Source organism: Ictidomys tridecemlineatus, chromosome 12 (genome assembly GCF_052094955.1).
Source record: "Ictidomys tridecemlineatus isolate mIctTri1 chromosome 12, mIctTri1.hap1, whole genome shotgun sequence".
Taxonomy (NCBI): Eukaryota; Metazoa; Chordata; class Mammalia; order Rodentia; family Sciuridae; genus Ictidomys; species Ictidomys tridecemlineatus.
Window position 1 is genome coordinate 26133923 of NC_135488.1, and position 16359 is coordinate 26150281.

The 16359-nt window shown below is 34.5% G+C and overlaps 1 pseudogene; it reads left to right on the plus strand.

Moving 5' to 3' along the window:
- The window catches only part of LOC144368930 (uncharacterized), an 85224-nt pseudogene extending 69218 nt beyond the window's left edge, over positions 1 to 16006 (plus strand).
- The last annotated feature ends 353 nt before the right edge of the window (positions 16007 to 16359 follow it).

A 16359-nucleotide genomic window follows, 5' to 3' on the forward strand; every position in this document is an offset into this window, starting at 1 on the left:
ATTTTTTTTTATTTTTATTTTTTGTTATATAACTTTGTTTCATGTAGTTCAAGTTGACCCAAGTACCCAAGTGTTTTGTAATAGTTTGATAGTTAAAAATTTTATCGTTTTAGAAGTATGATATTGTGGTCTGCAGAAGTAAAAATATTTTTTTAAAGATAGTATAGATTTATGGTATGTTTAAATAATGAGAAGATAGACAACTTTGGAGATAACCATTCAAATACATATGTGGTCTGTTGAAAGTTTTGGTGTGTCTTTAGTGATCTCTTATGTCTTCAACACGCTAAGGTGACCACTGTTGTATAAGTATAGTTATTACTTATATTTTTCCTATGTATTTCTCAAGTATCATTACTTTGTTTGTTGTGCTTTTTTTGAATATTCAATAACTAATTGCAACTATTATTTATCTTTTGGAATTATGTTGGATCTTTTCCACTTTTTTGCTTCAGTGTTTTGCTTCTCATGTGTTGCTCCCTGGATTTCATTATACCAAATTTATCCACCAATTTTACTGCTTGTAACAAATTATTGGCACTGGGGTCATAGCTCAGTTGGTAGAGTGCTTCCCTTTCATGCACAAGGCCTTGGGTTCAATCCCCAGCACCATAAAAAAAAGTATCTTATTGAACAGTGACATTACTACCATATGTGAAAACCACCTCTTTTAACTCATTAAAAGTTTTGTGAAGTTAAATACTGTGTCATATCATATTGTTTATGTGATGTGTATTTATTCATTTTTGCTTCAGGAACCATTGACATTAAGGGATGTGGTCATTGATTTTTCAGAAGAGGAATGGAAATGCCTGGACCCTTCTCAGCAGACTTTATATGGAGATGTGATGTTAGAGATCTGTAGACACCTACGCTTTATTGGTGAGCCTAAATTTTATTCAGAACTTCTAATTCAAAACCAATATTTAATTTTTTAACTGTATAGTGTATCTTATGCCAGCTTCTATTTTGTATGAAAAAGTTTTAGTTTCTTGTTTTTTAGGACAAAGATTGGGCATTTGTTTTTATAGAAAAGAAAGTGTTTAATATTTTTCTTTATCTTTAACTTATCATTTCTAATTAGTGCTCACAATGTAGAGAATAAAACTGGTTTTAAATTATTTTAGTGTTTTTGTCTGAAAAAATATTTGGAAAATAATTGTGTAGAATATTAAGGGTGTTTTATCTTTATTTTTTTCAATGGAAGAAAATATTAAAAAGCCTTCTGTAGTTATCAAGAAAATAACAAAATGTGACATACTCCATTTTCCATCAAAAAGATCTTGCTCTCTGTAAGTTATCCTTGGTCACCTTTCTTTCCCCCAAAGAAATAATCTTGGAATTTGAAGAGAAAATTGACAGCAGACATATATCAAAGTGGGAAAAAATCAATGAAGCAAAGAATACAGATAAGAGGTTCAAATGTCAAAGAGGAATTCACATTTTAAAATGTTAATTGATAAGCTAAAATCTGACACAAAAAATTAATTTTTTCAAGCCTAGGTTTATTTCTGTTGCAATAATTAAAGAGCATTGCATGCTCTATGTTTATCATGCATATGAATGATTTAAGCTCTTTTTGTTCTCCAGTGATCTCCCTACATTCAAATACACAAAGCATTGTTTAAAAAAAAAAAAGACAGAGTCAAGAGGCAGGAAAGGTGGGATAATGGCAAGGAGGCCAAGCTGCCTCATTTCAATAGGTTAATTTAGTTCATTGGCATCACTACTACATATTGTTCATTTTATTACTAGGGAGGTTACCAACTTAGCAACATTATGTACCTTATTCCTCAGTTATATACTAAGTTGTAATGTGCAATGTTAGGAGTTTTGTGTAGCTCTCAAGAAAGTCCATTGTATAAACTTACTGTTATGTAGACAGTTTTAGGCTCAGTGAAACATTGTGCTTATCTATAAAGAGAGTTCTTTTATTCCCAGGAGCTGTGTGCCAGAGATCATATTTGAGGCTGATAACACTCTAGTGAAGAGCATTTTCAAGCAGGGAATTGACATAGCACCTTGACATTGCACATGTATTTTTTTTATCATTTTTCTGCCATGTAATAAATAGCAGTATTTCATAATACCTGCTCCTAATGGTTATGTAAGTATAGCTAATCAATGTGGTTTAAAGAAGAATTTTCAGGGCTGGGGCTGTAGTTTAGTGGCAGAGGGCTTTCCTCACATTGTGCAGTACTGTGTTTGATTGTTAGCACTACATAAAAATAAACAGATATAATAAATGCATTCTGTCCACCTATCACTACAAAAAAAGTAAAAAGATTTATTTTTATTGTAATACAATTATCCAGAATTTTGTGGGTTACATTTTTCTAATTCTTTTTTTTTTTTTTTTGTTTCACTCTATAGAGAGCTTCAGTGTTGTTCATTAGGTTTTCTCACATTCGTGATATTGTTTTTGTTTTTGTTTTTAAAGAGAGAGAGAGGAGAGAGAGAGAGAGAGAGAGAGAGAGAGAGAGAGAGAGAGAGAGAGAGAATTTTTAATATTTATTTTTTAGTTCTCGGCGGACACAACATCTTTGTTTGTATGTGGTGCTGAGGATCGAACCCGGGCTGCACACATGCCAGGCGAGCGCGCTACCGCTTTAGCCACATCCCCAGCTCCGTGATATTGTTTTGATTTCTATACCTATATGTTATAATTGAACAGAAATTATCATGATTTGTCACTTTAGGAAAACATTAGTTGAAGTTAAACTGCACGTGAACCATGTTCCAATTTTCAATCAATTTTGCTATGATTTTTTTACATGTATAAATATTAACCCTTTTTATATATGATTTTATATAGTACATTGATTGTTTCTACTCAGTTCTTGTGCTTAATCATATAATGTATTTAAGTTTATATATTTATACATACACACACACACACACACACATACAGTGGATTGAACTCACTTTTAGTTTACAATAGACTCTGGCTAAGTGGCTGAAGCTGAAATTCTATTTTCTTGCCTCAGCCTTTCTTCCAAGTTGCTAGAATTAATGGCATATTCATTATCTCTCTATATATGAATCTGTTCTTTTGTGTAGGAGTAAGACTTTAGTATTTTAAAGGTACCATAAAGATGATTCAAATTCTGTTTATCTTTTATGTATTTGTCAAATTTTTAATTTTGATAAAAATTGTATACTGTATAACTTTCCAGAACTTACTGTCTTATATATTTTGAATTTACTGCTCAGTAGTATTCATATAAATTGTTTTGTAAGATTTTTTTTCTAGAATGTGTGTATCACATATAAAGTAAATTTATTTTTTCCTCCAAACAAGTGATTCTTTGTCTCACCTTTTCATCCCTGATGCCATTCTTTTTGGTGTCTATATTTGGCTACAGTATATATCTCTCATACATAGAGTTACCTGGTATTTGTTTTTTTTTATTGATATTACTATTTCACTTAATATACTATCTTAAAAATTGATCATTTAAATATTATACAATTTCTTATCTTTGTAAAATTTTAAAAGTTTTCATATTTCATTTCAAATCACCTACATGTAGTCATGTGAAATGTAATTTGATTGGTTTGCCACATTGGTCTCTATTGAATGTTTTTTTAATGAGAATAGGTCTGTAAATATATTTTGATTTGACCATCAAGTTGAGGGCTAATTGATATGCTTTTAGTTTTATTACTCATGTCTTCCTCATTTAACCTCAAGTTAATATGCTCTATTGAATATTGTAACTTTTATTGTATTTATATAAGGAAGCATTTTTTTATTTTAATATGTGTAGTTATGTATGTACCCAGGATATTCCATAGAATTGTTCAAATAACTTATTTTGTACATGCAAAAATAATATTGATTTTTTGATTGGTATTACATGGACTTCATAGATTACTTTGGGTGCTTTAGGCTTTTTTTTCTGTAACAGAGGTGTTTACCCTCTGAGCCACATCTACACCCCTTTTTTGGGAAGGTTACTGAGGATTGACCTTAGGGGCACTTGCCCACTGAGCTACATCCCAAGCCCCATTTTGTATTTTATTTAGAAACATGGTCTCCTTCAGTTGCTTACCACCTTGTTTTGATGAGGCTGGATTTGAGCTCACAATCCTGCTGACTCCCAAGCTTCTTGAATTAAAAGTGGGTGTTATCATGCTTGGCTGGAAGATGTTTTATATATCATTTTGTTACAATGTCTAGGTAAGTTGCTTAGGGCCTTGCTTAATTGCTGAATTTGGCTTTAAACTCATATTCATAAATTTTAAATATCACTTTTGCTTTTGATTTCTGTCTTATTATGTTAGAATGCAACTTCAATATTGTAATATCTGTTAACATTTGTTTTGTGCGTTTAACCTTATTTCTTTGGAATAATATTCCAGAGACTACAGAGAATATTGCCTCTGTAAACCAAAATGGTTTTTAATGTTATTTGAAGGTTTTTTTTTTTATTCCTTGGGTAATAATGCAATTCTATTTTTTATTCTTTGCATTAATTGGGGATTGATATCTTCTATTATTATGTTTTTGCTTTCTATGATGTTGAATTTTGTCTTTTCTTTCTGTAGATGAAAAACATTATTTGAGTTACAAATATAATTCCATATGATTGTATTCTAAGCATTTGGCATATTTATTTTTATATAATATTCTACTTTGTCTCTTATTTATATAAATATTATCAACAATTTTGAATGTAATATTTGTTTTATCCTTTTGTTTTTAATCTTTCTGTGACTTTATATCTAAAGAGAATTTTTGTAGATTTAAATCTGACATACTTAAAATATTTTTAAATTTAATCTTGTTGGTCATATTGTGTTTTGATTAGTTTTTTTCAAAATTGTTTATTGATATTGAAATTAGTGATGAGGAAAAACTTCTATAGTTATCAAATTTTGTTGATTTCTTATATTTTTTTCTACTATTAAAATATGCCTTAATGCATAGCTCATACATTTTTATGGTGATAATTTACTTTTTTCCATTTTTTTTATCCTTGACGTTTATTTTGTCATTACTTTGTAATTATTTAAGTGCTTAAAAACTGTAGAATGAATTGGAAATTACATTCTTATATTCTTAAATGAATATACAATCAGTGTAACTCCACATAATAGATTGTTATAATTTATGAATGTATGATATATGAAGATACATTCTAGTGTCATGTATAACTAAAGGAAAATTAATGAAAAAATAAAGTACTTAGTTTGCACTACATTTTATTCAGAATTTATTGATTTTCTAAAACAATCAATTTCTTTACATGTGTTGCCATGATTTGTTTGATGCCATACCTGCTTTTCTAATTTATACTAATTAGCAAATATTTATGATAATTTTTATTCTTTAGTTTTCCACATTCTATTGTACAATGAAATGTTTTACATACAACAATGAAAGTATAATAAAATATATATTTGTATATATTTTTCTTTTCCACAAGAGCTTTCAAATTTTATATGATTTCTGTTGTGCAGAATATTTTATTGCAAATATTCCACTGATTATTTCTCTTATAGCAGGTAAAGAAGTAAAGCAATTTTTGAATATTTTCATATCTTTAAAGATGTATTTTTCATAAAATTCAAAAAAATGGTATTGGTAGATAAAGTATTCTAGGTTCATATTTTCTTTTTCTTTCAACATACATACCTATATATCCCAATTCTTTTCTGGAAGTCTTCTAAAAAGAAATTAAATGTTAATCATAAAAGAATATCTTTGTAAATAAAATTTCTTTTTTTATATCTTTTGATATCAATTATTTTTTGAAGAGTTTTAAAAGTTTGGTTATAAATTTACTAACTTTTTTCATTTATTTATTTAGAATTCAACTCAGAGGCACTCAACCATTGAGTTACAACACCATCACTATTGTGTATTTCACTTAGAGACAGGTTCTCACTGAGGTGCTTACTGCCTCATCATTGCTGAGTCTGTCTTTGAACTCCTGATCCTCCTTTCTCAGCCTCCCGAGATGCTGGGGTTAATGTTATGCACGACTGTGTCTAACACTAACTGTGTCTTTTAATTAATTCTAGCATTTGATATATTTTATTCCTCAAATTTTTTTTAATAATAAAACACAGAATATCTCACATAATTTATTGAACACTGTACTGAAAGTGAAGAAATGAAATAGTTGCATGAATGTGCTTTTGTACTATAACAAAGTTGAAACATTCAAGTAAAACATTTTAAGTTGGGGAAAATCTATACTGTACAATTAATACAAAGAAAAAGGAATTGGAAAGTTCACTGTATACAACAGTGAGCTGAACACCTATAGAGAATTAGTTTTTGAAAGTGTAACTTTCTTGAAGTTACACAAGAAAAATTGGAGTGTTTTTCATAGCATCCAGAAACCAACTGGTGATGTCAAAGTGGGTGATATTAGCATTGTTCACCAAAATCCCCACTTCTCCTGAACTCGGTTCAAGGATTCAGTCTCCCCGCAGATGTGTGGGACTGTGTAAGCAGTTCTGGGCAAAGAAATATGATTGATGATCTGTTTCCCCTCCAAGTTAGGGCTCTGAAAAGTTCATAGAGACCTTCAGTCATTTTCTTTTTTTGCCATAGAAAATGAGTTGCTGTGTTCCTGGTGATAGAGCTATAAGATGGCAGAGTCTGTCAATCTAGCTCCTGAAGGGATTGGAACAGTCTTTCCCATAAGGAGCAAGAAGGATGAATAAACTTTTTTGTTGTGTTAAGGCATGTCCATTATGGCAATGTCTGTTACTATACATCATAATATAAACTTTTCCTGGTTAATATAGTTAGGGAAGATCTCTTACCCAAACACGTGCTACTATCAGAACCAAGTGTTCCAGTAAGAGATATAATAAGTTCCATTAATTTGTCAGTAGTGTCTTTCATATTAAGGATGTTAGCCTGAGGACTAGCTTTTTAATCACATTTAATTCAGATATCCCATAAGTTTTCCATTTTCCACTAATTCTCCCGTGAATCTTTTTTAAGTACTATATTAACTTTAATACATAAAATTCCTGTGCTTTCTACAAATGATCACTTTTCAAAATCAATTGAATTGCTTAATCTAACCACACATTATAATTTTTTCAAAAACATTTTAACTAGTGCAAAAGGTCCTAAATTATGAACATGCTGTCTTCCTTTGATTGAATTACAAAACAGTCATCTCGAGTAAAGAAAGAAGATGCTTCCACAACTGTATTGTCTCTACAAAGTGGACTCTCACAATAAGGGAAAAGCAGAGATTCATGATTATTTTGATTTTATATTCACATCTAAGAAAGAGCTTAACCTTGAAGGGTTTGTAAAGTCAGAAAATAGTCATTTCTTATTTAAAACTCTGAATAGTAAGGGAGAGTTTTTTCAAGCCACTAGAAAAGAATAATGCTTTGGTCTTGTTTACTTTAGTAGCTATTAGGAAGCATAAATAATGTGTTGTCTTTAATATTTTAATGCCTGTCCTCTTTTTTTCCCACCTATCCAAGGCTGTCAAAGACCAACTCAAATCCCAGCTCCTCAAGAAATTGTCCCTGAGTACTTCAGCTGGGATTGATATGTCTTTTTAAAATTCCTATGTAAATTCATATCATTTATTTGGAATTGCTTACCTAGAGTTTTAATGAGTTCAGGAGCTGGACAAGACCTTAGAATCATTTAACACAATTTCTTATTTTGGAAAAGAGGAAAACAAAGTCCAGAGAAGTTACGTAATCCACCTAAACCACATAGTTATTGGAGGCTATAAACCGGTTTGCTGAATTCTTTGTGCAAGTCCATTCCTTGTTGTCACAAGTGCCTTTACATTCATCGTCTGGTATTGTTGGTTATCTTTTCCAGATAAATGACATCTCACTTGTGGTACATCTTTAAGTTAGGCAAATCTTTCACTTCTTCAAATCTTTTACGTCTTCAGCTCATAATTTATATCCATCAAGCAAAAATTTCCCATAGGCTGTGTTTTAGGTAGTTATTACATCTATTTAAGCTATTATTTCTTGCATTCTCAAGTTCAGAAGACAATGCAGCAGAGGAAAGGGCCAAGAAGTAGAAATAACACAGCAGCAAGGTCTAACAGTAAGAGCCCTGATGAGAACGACCAGAATGCTAACAGACGTCCAACAACATACTTTTAGAGTTGAAGGCCACTTTTTCCCGAAATAATTAGATCTTGCAGGTTTACTCTGCAAGGATGAAAAGCGTGTGTGTGTGTCCAGGGGACTCCAGGGTGCAGGGAGTTCAGGTGAAGTCGTGGAGGTGAACGAGGATTTCTACCGGTGGGATGGGTGTACCAAGACCAAGTCTGAGCCTGAACCCCAACAGCGGACCAGGGAGGCGCACCAGGTGTACTGAGCTAGGGATGAAAACTCGGAGAGAGTGCACACTGAGGACAAGGTGGCGCCACCGTCACCAGGCGAAGCCCTGGGGCTGCGACGGGCCGCGGGGGGCCGCCGGGGGCGGGGGGGGGGGCCGCGGGGGCGGGGCCTGGAGGCGGGGGCGGGGCGCCGGCCGGGGCGGGGCGCGGCTCCCAGGCCGTCCTGGCCAGCACGCGGCGGCGCCCCCTCCCCTCGCGCCGCGGGCCTCCCCGCGCCGTGCACGTCCCCGTCCCGCGCCTCCGCCTCCTCCCTCACTCGCTTCTTCCCGCCCTCCCCGTAGCGCCGGCCAAGCCGGCTTCCCCTCCGTCTCTCATGAATATTGAGCGGCCCCTGTTGTATTTCCCGAGCTCCATTGCGGAAGCCAAGGCTCGCCATATTGTGCGGCGGCGCCGGCGGCAGCGGCGGCTGATACCTGAGTCTCGCTCCGGCCGCGGCCAGCGGAGCCCCGGGCTGGGGTAGGAGCCAGTGAGTGGGGCGGGCGGCGAGGCGAAGGGCGCGGGAGCCGCGGGCTGGGACGCGCGTCCGCTCGGCCGGGTGCCGGCGCTTGACGGCGGCCCCGCGCCCGGAAGGGGGGGGTGTGTGTCCGCAGGGGCGTGAGGGGAGATGGCGCCGCCGCCCCCGGCCGTGCTGGCCTCGGGGATGGCGGGGGAGGCGGCTTCTCATTGTTCGCGTTTCTTCGAGAGTCCTGGGGAGGGGGTGAGCCCGCTGCGGAGGACCGGGTGGGCGAAGCGCCGGGGCTCCTGCTCTCGCGGCGATCCCTCGCTCAGCGCGGCCTCCTCAAATTTTTAATTCATGAGACTGTGTGTGTGTCGGGGGAGGAGTGCTGGGAATCAAGCCCAGCCTTTTGCATGTGAGTCAAGCAATCTACCATCTAAAATGTATCCCCAACCTGAGACATTTTTAAATGAATATTTCCAGTATATAATTTCTACTTTTTCTGTTCCTATTTTTCTGTATTTATTTTCAATTTTCTACATTTTTATTTAGTTTAATAAATATCTTTCAAGAGGTTATTGCGCATTGCTTAGATAATTAACAACATCAATTTTCCAACTCTCAACTTTTGGTTTGCTTGAGTAGATTATACCCTTTATTGTGTGAGCTATTATTTTCATTGAGATTTTTCTATTTAAAATATGTTAAAGTTAATCATTATAGTCATTTTGGAAAATATTTGGAAGTTACAATGTAAACAAAAACAGGTCATGTGCAATGATATATAAATGTAATTCCATATAATTGGGAATCTACGGCAGTGGAATGCCAGGTTAAAATAAATTTTAGCATTGTTGTAATAAACTGTCTCAAAAAAAGTATAAACATAGAAAGGTCTATGGATGTATTTTAGTGATAAAATATCACTGTGTTTAATCCTAAGAAATGCTTCCCAAAAAGATAAAAAGAGAAAAAAAATAAGAGATCTATTTTCTGCAACATTTGAGTCACAGGTGGAGTTCAAATATGTTGAAGTGAAGGGCTTTGATTATGATATCAATCAGTTTGAATGTTGTCATCATCTGTGGTGCTACAAATTCTTAAGATGATTTTCAAAGTTCTCACAGCTTTTGTCAGCATATTATAGTAAATTCTGTATATTTCTTGAGTAATAATGGCTTTAAATTATTCTGTTCTGGTACTATGCCCCTCCCCCATCTTGATAAGTTTTTATATATTTGCAGAGTCTATTCCCCATAGTGTTATAAGTGGAATAACTTGCTATTTTAATTTATTTCAGGTATGACTTCTAATCCAAACCAAGAATTTTCAGAAGAGGAAGAAATAAAATATTTTGTGCAAAACTTGATAAAGAGCAGGTATGGATACCAAGAGAGTTATATACTTAATTTTAAACAAGAAATAGAAATTAAAAGAGAGGAAAGTTCAAAAAATTTTAATAAACAGGAAAAAATAATGAAAATTATTTATACACAAAATTACAAATTAATCAGGTTACATTATTACAAACATCTCAGAAGACTGACTCCTCAACTTGTGACAGCCACTTTTTGTTTGGTTAAAATTTTTAAGTACATTATTGTAATTTTAAAATATTCTGTATAAAACCACTACAATGCACAGTATTTTCAAATGCAAAAACATGTATCAACCTACATACACATTCAATGTTTACAGGCCATTATAAAGCTGAGTCTTTAAAATACCTTCAGGAAAATAAAGACTCAACCAGTTTTGGAAGCTTTATAAATAAAACTAGAATAGAAATGGGCATTTTAGTGAAAAAAATCTAAACAGTAATAAAATGCTTATTAATCAGTTATGTTTTAACTTTTAATAATCTATGTGATTGCACATTAGATAAAAGTCTACAGATCACTAATACAAAATTGCAATATTCTAATCTGTTTTATGAAGTTATAACAAGGTGATTTTCTACACAATATAGACAAATTGTCTCATCATTTAAACACCTGTATAGTATTTTTACTTAGAGACAAGAAAAATATTCAGAAAAAAGGAGAAATGGAAATGCTGCAATAAGCCTCACTAGGACTTTCTGTTGAAAAGAACTATTGATTAATCGAATATTTTTAAGGTGAAAGTTTGGTAGCCATTGCTTTTTGAATGCACTAATAATTAATAAAAGAGAAGAGAAGCAGCGATGTACTTCTAAAACACATCAAATAAGCATACAGCTCATCTGTCATGTACAGCAACTGAAACAAAGGAAAGACTCAGGAACTTCTAGAACAGTCTCCCAGAAAACCCAAAGCCCAAATGGCATGCAGGAATGCATCACACCTCAAAAGTAGACATGGGGGTCTTATGACAACAATGTAAGTCTTCTGACACTCTTCTGGGCTCATACTGAGGAGTAGAAAATATGCCTGGTGCATAAGCAGTAGGGAAGGTGTGGGGCTAATGAAGAACAATGAAGGACTAAAGCTTGTAATTGTAAAACTTTTAAGACAATTAAAACAGCCACATTGGTGAGGTAAGACCACCTTTGAATGGGGCATGTCTTACCATGAAATTTCTCCTCCTTAGGGAACAAAGATCTATAATGTCTTTGTCAATCCATGATTCGTTCTACTGTGTCAGGATAGCATTTTTGTAGACTCTTCTTCCTGAAACTTGATGGTTTGAGTAAAGGTTGCTTGTAAATATTTATAATTTGAATTCAACTTGAAGCACTCTTTGTGTAGTTACCTATCTATTCATGACTTACAAATTATCATAATCACTCCATGTCATGGGACCTCAAGCATTCCACCTGAGTCATTTCCTTTTGGAAAGTGATGAGCCACCTGAAAAAAAAATGAATATCTGAAATAAATAAGTTATGGCCTTGTGTTATATTCCTTTATTTATGATAAAAGAGGTAAAGCACCTTATAGATTCTCTAGACCACATAAGATCTAAAGAAAGATGACTAGGTAATTTTTCCATTCTTTATTTAAGGGAGTGTACATCAAAGATAGGAATAAAATATCAACAGTAAAATTCTTTCTTTAGACATGTAGATTGGCATTTTAGCAAGTCTCACCCATCTATATGATGCTGTGGCTATGTGGCTCCAATGGATGATACCATCTCCAGGGCCATGCTGAATTTAGACAAAGCTAGGTAGTATATAACATGTATTGGATAGTCCCAAACAAGCTGGATTTCAACTGTGAGTTCCCAGATACCAGTCTTTTTCTCCTAATGGATTCCATGCTTTAAAAAAAAAAAATTCATGCAGAGTTCATAGATATCTTTCAGCAGATCCATCTGACATGCACTGCTTTATCTTTCATATCAACAGGGATTTTGACCAGTCTCCAAGTGAATACCCAAAATATCTATGCATTCTGTGGTTGTGGGTGGAATGAGAAAAACTTTCCAAGTTTAAGATCCAGAGACTTCCTGAATCCTATACACGTCCCCAGTGAACTAAATCTTAGGCCATAGCACTACTCATCTATGCATCTCAAAGAATATGTTTTCAACAAATCCAAAGTATTTTCTAACTGATTTCAGTGAGCTAGTTACATAAAAAGAATTTTAACAACACCCTCAGTGATATATATTTTTGCTGGAAAATTGAGCAGCCCAGCTCAGATGCAGTTTGGTCTTTGGTTAATGAAAATGTTCTGGCACATAAGTGCCATGTTTAGGTTCCTGTGCCTTCAGGAATTCCTGCAAATTAAAACCAAACAATAGTGTGTTTGAGGCAAGTTGGAACTGTAGGGATATGGGGCATTGGCTAAGCTGGAAAAAGACAACAACACATATGGCAGTCTTATCTGAGGACTCATGTGTGCTTTTAAATATATCTGCACAGCATTTTGTAATTATACCCTTCCTCTGAAAGATACAAAATTTTATATGTAGTCAAGTTCATTCTTCAGTTAGTGGAATAATTTGAAATGCACCATTTTGTAAATATCCACAAATATTTCTGTTAAGGACCTATAGACAATCTCTACACAAAGTATTCAGCAGTATGTTAGATTTGGTGTAAAACAATGTAAATTCTGTGAAAGTCATTAAAATTTCCCTCTTTTTTAAATCCTAGAAAACACCCATGTGATCAGTTAAAAGAGCTTTACAATGATAAAAGTGAAAAAGTTTTTAATCCATGCCCAAAATTTATTTATCCAAGCTTTCATAATCAAGAGACAAATTACAGATATAAGGTATGTAAAAGCATTTTTAATAAAACTACAAGAATTCCTGAACTCCAGAGAATTAATTTTGGTGGGAAGCCCTACAAGTTTAAAAAATATGTAAAAGCATTTAAAGATTCCTCAATTGTTTCTCAGAGCAGTGATAAATCCTCCACAAGTAAAGAATGTGAAAAATATTTTACTCAAATTCCATCCATTACTAAAAACCATAGGCTTTACAATGAAGATATACCCTACAAATTGAAGAAATGTGAAAATGTCTTCAAGTGTTGCTCAAACCTTTTTAAACACTACAGTAATCATACTAGAGAGAAAATCTGGAAATGTAAAGAAAGTGTCAAAGTTTTTAATCAAAACTCACACCTTACTGAACACCAGAAAATTTATACTGGAGAAAAGCCATACAAATGTACAGAATGTGGCAAAGCTTTTAATGGAAAATCACACCTTAATCAACACCAGAGAATTCATACTGGAGAAAAACCATACAAATGTAAAGAATGTGGCTGGGCTTTTAGTGGAAAATCGTGCCTTAATCTGCACCAGAGAATTCATACTGGAGAAAAGCCATACAAATGTACAGAATGTTGCAAAGCTTTTAATCGAAAATCACACCTTACTCAACACCAGAGAATTCATACTGGAGAAAAGCCATACAAGTGTAAAGAATGTGGCAAAGCTTTTAATTATACACTAAGCCTTAGTCGACACCAGAGAATTCATACTGGAGAAAAGCCATACAAATGTACAGAATGTGGGAAAGCTTTTAATCAAAAATCACAACTTACTGAACACCAGAGACTTCACACTGGAGAAATGCCATATGAATGTAACGAATGTGGCAAGGCTTTTAATCGAAAATCACACCTTACTCAACACCAGAGAATTCATACTGGAGAAAAGCCATACAAATGTAAAGAATGTGGCAAGGCTTTTAATTCAAAATATTACCTTAGTGAACACCAGAGAATCCATACTGGAGAAATTCCATACAAATGTAAAGAATGTGACAAAGCTTTTAATCTAAAATCAGGCCTTACTAAACACCAGAGAATTCATACTGAAGAAAAGCCATACAAATGTAGAGAATGTGGCAAGGGTTTTAATCTAAAATCAGGCCTTACTCAGCACCAGAGAATTCATACTGGAGAAAAGCCATACAAGTGTAAAGAATGTGGCAAAGCTTTTAATTATAGACTAAGCCTTACTCAACACCAGAGAATTCATACTGGAGAAAAGCCATACAAATGTACAGAATGTGGCAAAGCTTTTAATCAAAAATCACAACTTACTGAACACCAGAGACTTCACACTGGAGAAATGCCATATGAATGTAAAGAATGTGGCAAGGCTTTTAATCGAAAATCACACCTTACTCAACACCAGAGAATTCATACTGGAGAAAAGCCATACAAATGTAAAGAATGTGGCAAGGCTTTTAATTCAAAATATTACCTTAGTGAACACCAGAGAATCCATACTGGAGAAATGCCATACAAATGTAAAGAATGTGGCAAGGCTTTTAATCAAAAATCAGGCCTTACTAAACACCAGAGAATTCATACTGGAGAAAAGCCATAGAAATGTAGAGAATGTGGCAAGGGTTTTAATCTAAAATCAGGCATAGAAATGTAGAGAATGTGGCAAGGGTTTTAATCTTAAAATCAGAACCAGAGAATTCATACTGGAGAAAAGCCATACAAGTGTAAAGAATGTGGCAAAGCTTTTAATTATAGACTAAGCCTTACTCGACACCAGAGAATTCATACTGGAGAAAAGCCATACAAATGTACAGAATGTGGCAAAGCTTTTAATTGAAAATCACAACTTACTGAACACAAGAGACTTCACACTGAAGAAATGCCATATGAATGTAAAGAACGTGGCAAGGCTTTTAATCGACAAATCACACCTTACTCAATACCAGAGAATTCATACTGGAGAAAAGCCATACAAATGTAGAGAATGTGGTGAGGGTTTTAATCTAAAATCAGGCCTTACTCAGAACCAGAGAATTAATCCTGGAGAAAAGCCATAGAAATGTAAAGAATGTGGCAAAGCTTTTAATTATAGACTAAGCCTTACTCTACACCAGAGAATTCATACTGGAGAAAAGCCATACAAATGTAACGAATGTAGCAAAGCGTTTAATTCAAAATCTCAACTTAGTGAACACCAGAGAATCCATACTGGAGAAATGCCATACAAATGTAAAGAATGTGGCAAAGCTTTTATTCAAAAATCACATCTTACTGGACACCAGAAAATTCATACTGGAAAAAAGCCATACAAATGTAAAGAATGTGGTAAAGCTTTTAATAAAAGATTATACCTTACGCAACACCAGAGAATTCATACTGGGGAGACACCATACAAATATCAATGTTGTAAAGCTTGTCATTGAAAGTCACTCCTTAGTCAACACCAGAGACTTCATATAGGAGAAAAGCCATACAAATGAAAAGAATGTGGCAAAGTTTTTAACCAAAAATCATACATTATTTGACACCAGAGAATTAATACTGGGGAAAAGCCATACTATTGTAAAGAATATGGCAAAGCTCTTTATCAAAGATCACACATTTCTCAACTCCAGAGAATTCGTAAGAGGAGAAACTGTACAAATGCAAAGAATGTGGCAAAGCTATTTTATTATGAAAAGTATTGTTGTTCACCAAATATTCATACTGGATAAGAGCCATGTCAATATTATGAATGTGGCAAAGTTTTAAGTGTGCTTCAATTGTTAACAAGAAATAGGTCATTCATACTTGAGACAATTCTCAAAAATCTATAGACTGTAAAAGCCATTTGTTGTAAGATCACACCTCATTCGTCACCAGAAACTTCTTACTGGAACAAAAAATTACAATTGTCCAGAGATAGCTCTGCAGTGCTCACTCCATGAAACCTCAACCCTTGCCCAACTGGCACAGGAGCCCATGGAAGTGGGCAGGAAGCATGGTTGGACCCTTGGCCCTCTTTTTTTCTGTGGACCTCTCCAGGTTCACTTGTCCTTTCATCGGTTTTTGTTTGAATTGATTAAATTCAAATCATACTTTGTTTCCAAAGCTATCTCTCTACTTAAAGGCCTCTTTTGTGTCAAACTGACACATTAATAAAACCATCTTATGCCTAAAGTCTATGATCACATCAATGTTTTTCTAATAACCTCAGATGGACAGCATGTTCCTTTTTTAATGTCTTATTTATTTTATTTTGGGGGTATACTGAGGATTTAATTCAGGAGCACTCAAACACTAAGCCACATACATCCCTAGTTTGTACTTATTTATAGGCACAATTTCACTGAGTTTATTAAGGCCTCACTTTTAGTACTCAGGCTGGGTTTGAACTTGTGGTTCTACTGCCT